The following is a 12,166-nucleotide window of genomic DNA, read 5'->3' as shown; positions in this document are numbered from 1 at the left end:
TTAAGATTGCGCCAGAACCTCATTGTCTACCTGTACTGCCATCTGATTTCAATTTCGTGTCATGTATTTCTTTCAGTCTAACCGCTCAGCACACACTGAGCAAATTTTTCCATCAGTTTCTTCTGGGAGGGGTGGGGGTGGAGATGGGAAGAGGTTATTAATTTATCAATTTAATTAATTAATCAGTTTGATAACAAAACTGGAATGTTGCCATGTCTGCACCAATGGGAAGATTGGAGAAGGGTCCTCCATCTTGAATAAATTTGGCAACAGTGTAGCGAGGCGTAAACAAACATTACCAATCTACTATCCAGTACCTGTACAACACAATGCATGCCCACGTTTGCATACTTACATTCAACCCATTCAACATTCTGGCAGTTGCACTGGTACCAATGTATCGGCATTTCACATATGCAATAGCTTATCTCGCGCTTACATTAACCTGTGATCCTGCAGTGTTAATCGCTGAAATACATAACCTAGACAAGTATTACCGAAATTTCAATACTCTTCACTAATTATTTTTTGGTGCTGCGATTTTTTGCCGTCAGTGTATTTTTCATCTAAACTTACAATTTGTCCATTTTGATGAGCGCTTTCAAAATGCAGTCCCTCTACAATAATCCAAATTCAGTTAATGGCCAAGAGACACCCACACCTGCAAACATCGATCGACTAAATCACAGTGAGCGTTTGATCGTAAGCATAACAGGTGGGAAACAAGGTAACCGATTACGAAACACAGCCGACGTGTGTTGCTGAAAATGACAATCTCCTCTGCAACCCAATTTTAAATCAAACAATACGCGTTAAATTCGATAAATGTAATGCAAAACCATAATGAGTCGAGAGCGGATGAACTACTCACTGTATATTAAAACTGAAAAAAAGAACATTTTCGGGATATATACGAGACAGTTAATACCGTTGAATTGATAGACGTGTTGTTTCAAACCGTTTAAAACCTTCTAACAAGGGACACCATTGACCTCTAACGCTCGGGAGCGCGCAAAACCACGCTTACACTAACACTGTCATAAAACATCAATGTCCTGTGTCGTTTCCATGCAAAACTCAACACTAGTCTGCTAGCGCCATCAGCAGGTGGCATGTTGTACAATACTAACATGAACGATTTGCGTAAGTGGTGTAGCTGCAGTACGAATGTCTCTCTTGGAGTGTTCGCTTGCTGCCTATTGTGTAAACTGTGTACAGTGATATCACGAAGAGAAATTATCCTATGAATGTGGTCCAGATATTAGGGACTATTTTGCGACGTGCTGAATATGGAAATGAAATCGGAGTCGAGGTTAGAGAGTTCGCGGATATACACTACTGGCCATTAACATTGCTACACCAAGAAGAAATGCAGATGACAAACGGGTATATATTGGACAAATATATTATACTGGAACTGACATGTGATTACATTTTCACGCAATTTGCGTGCATAGATCCTGAGAAATCAGTACCCAGAACAACCACCTCGGGCCGTAATAACGGCCTTGATACACCTGGGCATTGAGTCAAACAGAGCTTGGATGGCGTGTACAGGTACAGCTGCCCATGCAGCTTCAACACGATACCACAGTTCATCAAGAGTAGTGAGTGGCGTTTTGTGACGAGCCAGTTGCTCGGCCACCATTGACCAGACGTTTTCGATTGGTGAGAGATCTGGAGAATGTACTGGCCAGGGCAGCAGTCGAACATTTTCTGTATCCAGGATGGTCCGTACAGGACCTGCAACATGCGGTCGTGCATTATCCTGCTGAAATGTAGGGTTTTTCAGGGATCGAATAAAGGGTAGAGCCACGGGTCGTAACACATCTGAAATGTAACATTCACTGTTCAAAGTACCGTCAATGCGAATAAGAGGTGACCGAGACGTGTAACCAATGGCACGCCATACCATCACGCCAGGTGATACACCAGTAGGCGATGACGAATACACGCTTCCAATGTGCGTTCACAGCGATGTCGCCAAACACGGATTCTACCATCATGATGCTGTAAACAGAACCTGGATTCATCCGAAAAAATGACGTTTTGCCATTCGTGCACCCAGGTTCGCCGTTGAGTACACCATCGCAGGCGCTCCCGTCTGTGATGCAGCATCAATGGTAACCGCAGCCATGGTCTCCGAGCTGATAGTCCATGCTGCTGCACATGTCGTCGAACTGTTCGTGCAGATGGTTTTTATGTTGCAAACGTCCCCATCTGTTGACTCAGGGATCGAGAAGTAGGAGCACGATCCGTTACAGTTGTGTTGTACAGGTACCGGATAGTAGATTGGTAATGTTTGTTTACGCCTCGCTACACTGTTGCCAGATTTATTCAAGATGGAGGACCCTTCACCAATCTTCCCATTGGTGCAGACATGGCAACATTCCAGTTTTGTTATCAAATTGATTAATTAATTAAATTGTACAACACTGTTGGTAAAGTTAATTTTTCAGTTCTCAGTTCTCACTTGTACGAGCGTGCGCGTAACCGACGCGGCGCGGCTGATAGTTGATAATGCGGAAACGCGATGATCGAATGCACGTCCTCACGCTCGCTACAAGGCACTGGCACTTGACTGCACTCTTTTATGGTAACTAATTTTTACTGGTTCACATCAATTCATTCCGGGAGACCGAACACGGCGCGGATGATCGATGCTGCGCGACGCGCAACGAGAGGATACATAAATACGTTATTGACGGTGTAGGGAAGCAGCATACTCACGCCTTATAAAATTCACATCAGCCTCTCCATTGTGTGCCAGTCAGTCCGCTCTGACGTCATAAATGTTGCGCAATACTTTAAAAATCAAGTAAACAACCTGAAACGTTTCTAGGATGTCAGGAGTAATACAAAATCAATATGTGTTGGATATCAGTTCAATAACTTTAACCATTTTCGAAATTTGGATGTTTTTCTCTAAAAATCATTGGCGCAACAGAAAAGAGCTAGAAACTTAAAAATTTATATTTAGATTCCTTTTGCATAATAATATAGTAAAAACAGTATTCTGCATCTCACAAATTAAAATTTTAGTTGAAATTCATGATTTTCTGGTTTTTGGCTTAGAAATTAAGGAAGCAAGATAGATTAAGTAGGCGAATAAATAAAGCTAGGATGTTTAAATTTAAGTAGAAGGGATATCCGCTATAATCATAAAAATGTGAGAAGTTTCAACAGAATAACTATATAACTATAGTTATAGCGTATCTCCAAAGAGCAAGTTCAGAGCTCGTCTACTGGACGAGGACAATTGGCTCAATAATCGCGACAGTGGTAGAGGCCGTGCTAACAACAACGGGTACCACAGCAACCACAACAATGATAACTATGGGAATAATGCATACCCCAATCTTGGCAGCAATAACAATAGTGGTTCGGACCGTAATGACAATCGGTACAATGCAAATAATAACAGGAATGACGGAAACCAGTATCATACTAGCGTGATACGGGCTTCGCAGAATAGTAATAACGCCAGAGGGTATGACCAGCCGCCTCAGCAGTATCCGGGGAGCGTATCTGCTGGGACGAGACAGGAAAACCATTAGCCGCGCCGGTGAGGGGCCGACCGGGCGTGGAGAAATTTTGGCGGCCCAATAACAGTAGAAAACCGAGGTGTCGTCGTTATGAAAATTCCGTATGGAATAATCAACGGCGGGAGAGTGTGCCAGTGTTAGGAGAAAGGAGTGCGCCTACAAGTAGTAGATCAGCTGTAGACACGGCAGCAGAAAATACATTCACTGTCAGTGAGAACAATTTAAGCAGTGTTCCGGAAATCGATTATAAAGTGGCAGCTGTAACACCCACAGCAGAACTGGAGATTGAGTTTAAGAATGATTCGCAAGTGTTGAGAGAAGATCAGATGTCGGATAAAACCTCCGTCATCGAGCGAGGGGATGCAAGAGGGATGAGGTCTGGTTAAGGCAGTTCGGTCGCTTATACGACGAACTAAGAGATTATAGGGGCCTGTATGGGAGAAGTGTTTATGGGGTGCGCGTGTAGGATTTTCCGCGTCTCGTCCCGCAGGAAGATAGTGTTTGTGAAATGATAGAAAGTTCTGGCCCTAACCGGCAGACTTTACCAGAAATAGTTGATGTTAATGGGGAGCAAGAGCAAGATTCGTCGTGTTTCATACCGCAAGAGTTGTATGTTGAAGTAGTAACGGAAAGTTCTGGCCCTGACCGGCAAACTTTACCGAAAGTTATAGTGTTAGAAGTAGCCGACCCATCCGACGCAAAACTCCAGTTTAAGCATTGCGAAAGTATTGAGGAGAAAGATTACGAGAATTTTACTGATAGCCGGACACGATTGGTAGAAAAGCACGTAGATTACAGCGTGTATGAGGTTAGAGCTACAGACCAAGTCTCAGGACAAACATGTTGAAACTAAAACTGTATGTGAACAGAGGCTGAAAAAGCCGCCAGATAAGCCGGATTTACGATCAAAGCCGGATGGTTTTTTCTGGAATGACCTGGATATAGACGAGGATTTACTGTGGGAAAATAAAGAAACAGTCGAGGACAAGTGTAGACAGATAGTAGTGTCTGTTAATATGCACGACCTATAACTAAACGTATTGATTGACACCGGTGCAGAATTGAGTGCTGTATCTGGAAAAATATTTGAGTTACTGAAAGACAGAACTGGAATCGTAGTTATGCCAGTAACAGGAGTGAAAATTAACGGTGCTACTGGGAAGGCCAGTAAACCGGTCACAAAACAGATTTTTGTCCACTTCGAGATATGTGGGGCACGGTTTGAACAAGAGTTTTTCGTCGTGCCAGACTTAACTACGGAAGTAATTATCGGGTTAGATTGGCTATTAAAGTACCGTGCAGTGATTAATTGCGAAAGCAAAACTTTGACATGTACGTCACAAGATAAAACAATAGTAGTTAGTTTTGACGAGGCAGGAGACGGTGTGCATAGGCAATACCTGCCAATACACATTGTTAACTGGCCGGATGGTATTGACGTAGGTATGAATTTGAGCTACTGTAATGTGAGGAATCTCGGCATAGACAATAGTGTAGATAGTGAATTGGAAAGTATTGTAGACGGTGTGTCAAACGTAACACACGAACAAAGACGAGGCTTGTATGAAGTAATAATGAGGAATAAGAGTGTGTTTTCAGACAAACCGGGACATGTGGAAGAGATAATCAAATTCCCTCCACGGATTGACATTAGTATTGGTGTGAAAAAAGATCGTTTGCGAGAAATAATGAAGCTAAAAGCCGATGCTCGCATACGTCGTCATGACGCTAAAGCTCGTTTTGCTAAGTTTGCAGTCGGAGACTTAGTACTTGCAAAAGCTCATGAGAAATCGAGCGAGATAGACAATGAAATTTCTAGATTTAAGTTTGTTTATAATGGACCATATAAAGTCATTGGTATACCTCACACAAATGCTTATTGCTTAGAGTATCCAAGCTTGGAAAGCTATTAGGTATACGGAACATTGTAGACCTGAAATTGTACCAACCAAGGATTGATTAATACCACAGAAAGGGTAATTTGTACAGTATGTAAATATAGAGTGTAAGATTTAAGGATTTGCCAAGTTGCGATGCTTTTGCCTGACCTAGAGGTCGTTAAAGAAGTTGTCATTAATAAGTAATTAATTTTGATTAAATGATTTAAGAGTAACTGATTAGTAACCAATTGAAAAATCCAAGCTGGTAGTTTAAGTTTTCAGCTGAGTCACAGTAGATTAAGGAATGTAAATATGATTTTGTAACTAGCTGTAAGATTTCATAAACATGTGATTTACTAGTCATTGCCGATGTACTTAGACGCTGTTTTAAGTTTCAGGTTAGTACATGCGTGTGATGATGGACAGTGTTGAGTTATCCACTCTAATAGTGCTAATGGACTCCTTGACATTACTCGGGAGTGAGTTTTTCCGAAAGAATTCAGTGAAACGGACGTTCTGGAAATGCCGTTACACAAGCGAGTGAGATCAAGCGTGCCGCACAGGCGGGCGCAACAGTACTGGCGAGGCGGAACCGCTGTCGGCTTTTGTGCCGCTCTCGGCATTCTTTGTACTTGCGGGTACGGAAGGCGTAGTTGTTTTTCACAGCTGATGTGAAAGAATTCTTCTGTCAATATTTTTTTTCGATCTGCTGTATATTATTATCTCGTTTAGCGTTAAGTGGACTCTCATGACGAGAATATTAATTATGAAAAGGTTATATATAAAATGTGTATTCTGTGTAATTAATTATTAATTTGCGTATTTTGATATACCTGTTTTTTATGACCATGTACTCTGGTTAATTTTGTAAATAGAATTCCATTTCTTGATACTGTTAGGAATTTTGACGATTTTAGAATAGCTAAACCATTTTCTATGTTTTCTATGAATTTTAATATGTTGTCAACCTGTTTTCTTTTGTGTAAGATGACAGAGTGGAATAAGGTTAGGAGTGTCTCCACTCAATTACTATGGTCTAAAAATTGGTTTATGGTTAATTAGCCTAATGCTAAATTTTCTTGATATTTTGGGCATATGCATTTCCGTTGCTTTTTTACCTTTTTGGGACATTTTCTGAGTCTGTTTAGGTTACACGAGCATCCTCAGACAATGTGGGGCATGTGTAACGCCGGAAATGCATTTCCATCTATTGTACTATAATTTTTTTCCTTATTTTGTTACCTGAAGATACGACGTTTCTGTGTCTTTGTATATTGTAATTGTTTTACTATTTGTATATACATGCATTTATGTCGATGTATAATTGGTTTGTTTTGTAAATAGTATTTGTATTTTTACGCTGGGTCTTGCCTAGGGAAAATTATGCTATCGAACGAATACATCGATAGGTCGTGTGGAGAGCCAAAGTGTTTAGGATCTTTGGTAGTGTGAACTCGGCCGCGTGGAGCGCGGGCAGAGGAGAGTCTGGCTGGAGGAGGGCAGTGGAGCAGGTGTGTTGTGTGACGGACCCGTGAGTTGCCGCGCTTTCGGGGTTTGGCAGCATGTAATTGCGCTCGACTTGCTATGTTAGTTTCTGACATGGTGTCGCGGACGGAAGGCGTTAGCTGGCACACATCAAGAGCCCGTTTCGGCTGGAGACCGTGTCGAGAAGAAGGCGCGCCAACATCCAGCTTCTGCAACAGCGACGGCCGACAATGAGTGACTGTCGCCACCTCCTCGATCGACGACTTCAAACCTTCAATCAAGGAAGACTGGTAGCACGTAACGTTTTAGAACTGTATGGCAGACCTCAGCCTTTAAAACTATTGCATCACAAAAATACAGCTACTTAGTATGAACCTTTGTTGCTCATTGCCCGAATTGCATTACCAAGTAGGGTCCCTTCCTTTTCTGGAATGAACCCGAGTGTCGTTGAAATTCAAACGCCAGCATTAAAGTAATATCATTCGATTTCACTGCTTTAATTTCAAAGTTCAGTTAAGGTATTCATAGCTGGCTACAATATTTAGATTACACAAGCACAAATTAAGAGTGCGAGTTTTGTTACCGTATTTTAGCTTACCTGTGACTGCAGTTCAGCTTTGTACGTACTAAATTTTACTATTGTTAATTGTTCAGAATCATTTAATTCAAGTTCAAAGTTAAATCTCTTATTTCTAAATTGCGTAGATTCAAGTAGCTTTTGAAATGATTGTTAAGGTAGCCCAAGACTAACCGTATTTTACTGAATTTCGATGTGCTTCAGAAACAAAGCTCACTATTAATTTCAGTCACTAAATTAACTTTCAATTTTCCGGTTTCATTAATTCTTTTGCTAAATTAAGTCAGAATGCAGTGAAATTTATTACTTCTGACAAACTTGAAGTTTTCACACTATACGTGTCAACCTTCAGTTGCCACGCTTCTAGTGCTAATTATATGTGTAATAACCTTTCTTTTTCAGTACTATAGTAATTGTCCATAGGGCTGGCGACCGTAATTTCCCCCAAATCTCAAATATCTCATTACCGATAGTTAATTGTTAACGTAACGGCCGCACATTTACTTTCTTTATTAACTTTACCCCTTTTCAAAATAAATTTCCACCAGTTTCATTTGCATTTTTCCTTTCATTTAGATGTAACCCTTTCCTCCCTCTTTACTGACAGATTAACTTCGGTGACGATTGCTTTTCCCAAATTTCCATTAGGTACACGCAGTTTAATTTTTCACTGTCATTAAGTTCGATAAGTGAGGGGGAGGTTACACACTGGAGTTTATCTATCATCTCTGTATCGCTTTCGCGATTACTAAATGATCCTGTAATGAACCGCGCTGCTCTCTGTTGGATTTCTCTATCTCTTTTATCAACCCTATCTGGTACGGATCCCACACTGCTGAGCAGTATTCAAGCAATGGGCGAACAAGCGTACTGTAGCCCACTTCCATTGTTTTCGGATTGCATTTCCTTAGGATTCTTCCAATGAATCTCAGTCTGGCATCTGCTTTACCGACGATCAACTTTATATGATCATTCCATTTTAAATCACTCCTAATGCGTATTGCCAGATAATTTATGGAATTAACAGCTTCCAGTTGCTGACCTGCTATTTTGTAGCTAAATGATATGGGATCTTTCTTTCTATGTATTCGCAGCACATTACACTTGTCTACATTGAGATTCACTTGCCATTCCCTGCACCATGCGTCAATTCGCTGCAGATCCTCCTGCATTTCAGTACAATTTTCCATTGTTACAACCTCTTGCTATACCTCAGCATCATCCGCAAAAAGCCTCAGTGAACTTCCGATGTCATCCACAAGGTCATTTATGTATATTGTGAATATCAACGGTCCTATGACACTCCCCTGCGGCACACCTGAAATCACTCTTACTTCGGAAGACTTCTCTCCATTTAGAATGACATGCAGCGTTCTGTTATCTAGGAACTCTTCAATCCAATCACACAATTGGTCTGTTAGTCCATATCCTCTTACTTTGTTCATTAAACGTCTGTGGGGAACTGTATCGAACGCCTTGCCGAAGTTAAGAAACACGGCATCTACCTGGGAACCCGTGTCTATGGCCCTCTGAGTCTCATGGACGAACAGTGCGAGCTGGGTTTCACACGATCGTCTTTTTCGAAACCCATGCTGATTCCTACAGAGTCGATTTCTAGTCTCCAGAGAAGTCATTATACTCGAACATAATACGTGTTATCCACGTTCGAATCCACATTAGCTCCGAAATAACGCCCTCACAACTGCACAGAAGCCTGTCTGACCACGACTGACACCTGCAACGAACTGAGGCCACTGCGCAGGCGCCGTTCCTGGCCAAATACAACAGCGCCACCTCCAGGCTTCGCTAGAATCTGCACCTAAATCGCTTGTTTCCAAAAGAGGCCGACTCACGATTGACAAAACATTCAGGAGGAGGAAAAAATATTCAACGCCAATTGCTTAGTAATTTAAGGGCGAGTTTCTTTCTGTCATGTGAAACTGTTCATTTGCTGGACTACATAAGGCTATAATTACCTTGTCTGAAAAATAGTTGAAGCTGCTATGGTGACTTTTGTCACATGAAATTCTCCCCTCATAGCAATAAATAAGGAAACAATTAACTTCTAAGGTAATTTTTTAAACTATACAAAAGCAAGAAATTACAATTAATGAGTAACGGTATTCTGAGGGCAATAAATGTAATACAAAGTAAATATGTCTGTCCTGTGATTACTATTATACAGAAGAAACCACTATTACTGTACACAAACGTGTCGTACACTTTCTCAATGATTTTGAACATAAACCACAGAATGTATGTTATATTAAAGTTATAGCTCTTACGTGTTCAGAAAACTACCATACGTTCAGGTAAAAACACATGGAGTTGCCCCTATTAGAAAAAGTTGCGTGCTACAATCCGCTGTGTAGAAGCAATAAGGCAATGACGGCGTCCAGATTTAGTTCCAATCGATTCATCTACGTCTCAGTAAACCGAAACTGACAAAAGTAAGCGATTTATTTATGTTTAGGCATGCATTCCTAGCGCCGGTTCCATATTTTTGTTCAACCTCCGGATAGTGATACCATAAGTGCCCTCTGCCTCACGCTGTAAGGTGGCTTGCAGAGTGTGGACGTAAATGAATGTGTAGTGATTTTTCCTGAGAGTGTTTACACTTATTGGCCAGAGACTTAGTTGCTGAGCAAGAGGCAATGTGCAAGATTACTCCCTCAGGAGCTGAACTTCCGGAGGAGAAGTTGGGGTAAGTTTGGGATGAAATGCGTGTGAAATCACACCAGAAGAGAATGGTGGAGTAAACGAGACAACTGTAGATAAAACTGAAACGAAGCATCTACTCTCCTACAGACACCTTCTGAATATGAGTGAAAGCAGATTGGTGGGAAGAGTATTACAAATGGGGTGCCGCATAGAGAAGGAAATGAGTCAACCCAGTAGCTGGCATGCCGACAGATATTCGGTTCAAATGGCTCTGAGTACTACGGGACTTAACATCTGTCATCAGTCCCCTAGAACTTAGAACTTCTTAAACCTAACTAAGGACATCACACACATCCATGCCCGAGGCAGGATTCGAACCTGCGACCGTAGCGGTCGCGCGGTTCCGGACGGAAGCCCCTAGAACCGCTCGGCCACCGCGGCCGGCTACAGATATTCGGGATGCAACCACTGTAAGAGGATACCAAGGAAAGAAGCGATCAGCTATAGAAATCTAGAGATAACAACGTCTGAAGCTACTCTAATGTGTAACGGTCGTTCATTGTTTCATCTACAGTCACATAATAGTATCACAGTTCTTAGACTTACATTTATAAGCACAATTTTAAAATGTTCTTCCTCGCCCGTTGTTTCATCTGGAGTCAAAAAAAGTAGTATCTATCGCCGCACTTGCTTTGTACGTGTGTGTTCATGTTGTACCCATCTCAAAAATCGTGACATGACGAACTCTGCACATATTGGTGTATACGTTAGGCAATAACTTGCTTCTTTTCTATGTCATAGTCGTATCCTTGGCTACTCAGTTTTGATGTTAATGCCCCGAGAATACGAACGCCATAACCATTCATAGTATCCAAATTTTTGTTATTTGAATCTCTCACAAAACATTTCAGAGTCTCTTCTCTGTCTACACGTAATATTTAACTAACAAAATTCATTTTTCTATTTCGTCTGCTTCAGGTTTGTCACCGTAACTTGCATGATTTTTTGACTGAAAAAAAAAATGCCTGTAGTTATTGCTATTCTGGATTTTTAGAATATGATAAAATATTCCTTCAACACTAATGATACAGACTTATTGAGTAGAAACCACTTCTGATTACTGAAAGAAACGTTTATTTTCTACTGGTATTTTTTTTTTAAATCCATAGTGGCAGTAAGTGTAGACATTTACTTCACAGCTGCTGTACCCAACAAAGTAACGATCAATGTAAAGAAAATGCGTTACCCTGGAACCTTGAAAACTTAAAGAGCGAATAGCTGCTCCCCAGTGGTGTGAGATGTTAAGCACTGTCTATCTGCCGCGCTGGATAGAGTACGTACCTACAAACGACAGCGTCGATACTGCTAACCAATTCTGCGAGGCAATGGTTTTCTTGCAGTTGTCAACGGGTATACAATAACACTGACCAGCTCACTTGGAACGGGACAGTCCTCACTGATAATTCGGGGCGAAGTCCGCGGGTATCACGTGTACGTGGTGCGGTGGGAACGTCGCCGGGAACGTCAGAAAATCGAACCGTGCCCTGTTTAGGAACCCGCCATACAACGACACAGTTATGTCGCACTGTAATTGTACTGGCAAAGTCTGGAGTAAAGAAACAAGATACAAAACCTAGTTTGCAATGAACTCCCGTGATATCAATTTATTCTATAGGTCATCTTTTGTATATGCGAGTTAGAATGTCAAAACCGCAAATCTGTGAACCTGGAAATTACAGGCAGAAACTACAAAACTAGATATCAAGAACACACAAGAAGCTGGAGATATTAATAGCCAATCTACCTTTTCTGGTAATCTAATGAAGCATGTGCATGAACCATCTAACATGGAATAGGATAGGAAAACAGTTAGAATGAATAAGTACAACAGAAAACGCTGATTTCAGAGGTATACTTTCACATACAAATAGCTCTGGCGATGAGCAAAAATGTATTAAATGACCACAACAACACAAATAAGAATTCACTGATCATGTCAGCCACTAAAACAACAACAA

The 12,166-nt window shown here is 41.2% G+C and overlaps 1 protein-coding gene across 7 annotated transcripts in view; it reads right to left on the bottom strand.

Annotated features, from left to right (window-relative positions):
* LOC124774929 (clavesin-2-like) overlaps nucleotides 1-11,601 on the bottom strand; it is a 253,203-nt gene extending 241,602 nt beyond the window's left edge. For all 7 annotated transcript variants that reach the window (XR_007015575.1, XM_047249613.1, XM_047249614.1 and 4 more), the window contains exon 1: nucleotides 11,490-11,601. The gene's annotated coding sequence lies outside the window, so the exon portion shown is untranslated. The remainder of the gene's footprint in view (nucleotides 1-11,489) is intronic.
* Nucleotides 11,602-12,166: the final 565 nt, after the last annotated feature.

Source organism: Schistocerca piceifrons, chromosome 2 (assembly GCF_021461385.2).
Source record: "Schistocerca piceifrons isolate TAMUIC-IGC-003096 chromosome 2, iqSchPice1.1, whole genome shotgun sequence".
Taxonomy (NCBI): Eukaryota; Metazoa; Arthropoda; class Insecta; order Orthoptera; family Acrididae; genus Schistocerca; species Schistocerca piceifrons.
Note: the sequence above shows the minus strand (reverse complement) of the source record. Positions and strands in the feature narration are given on the sequence as shown.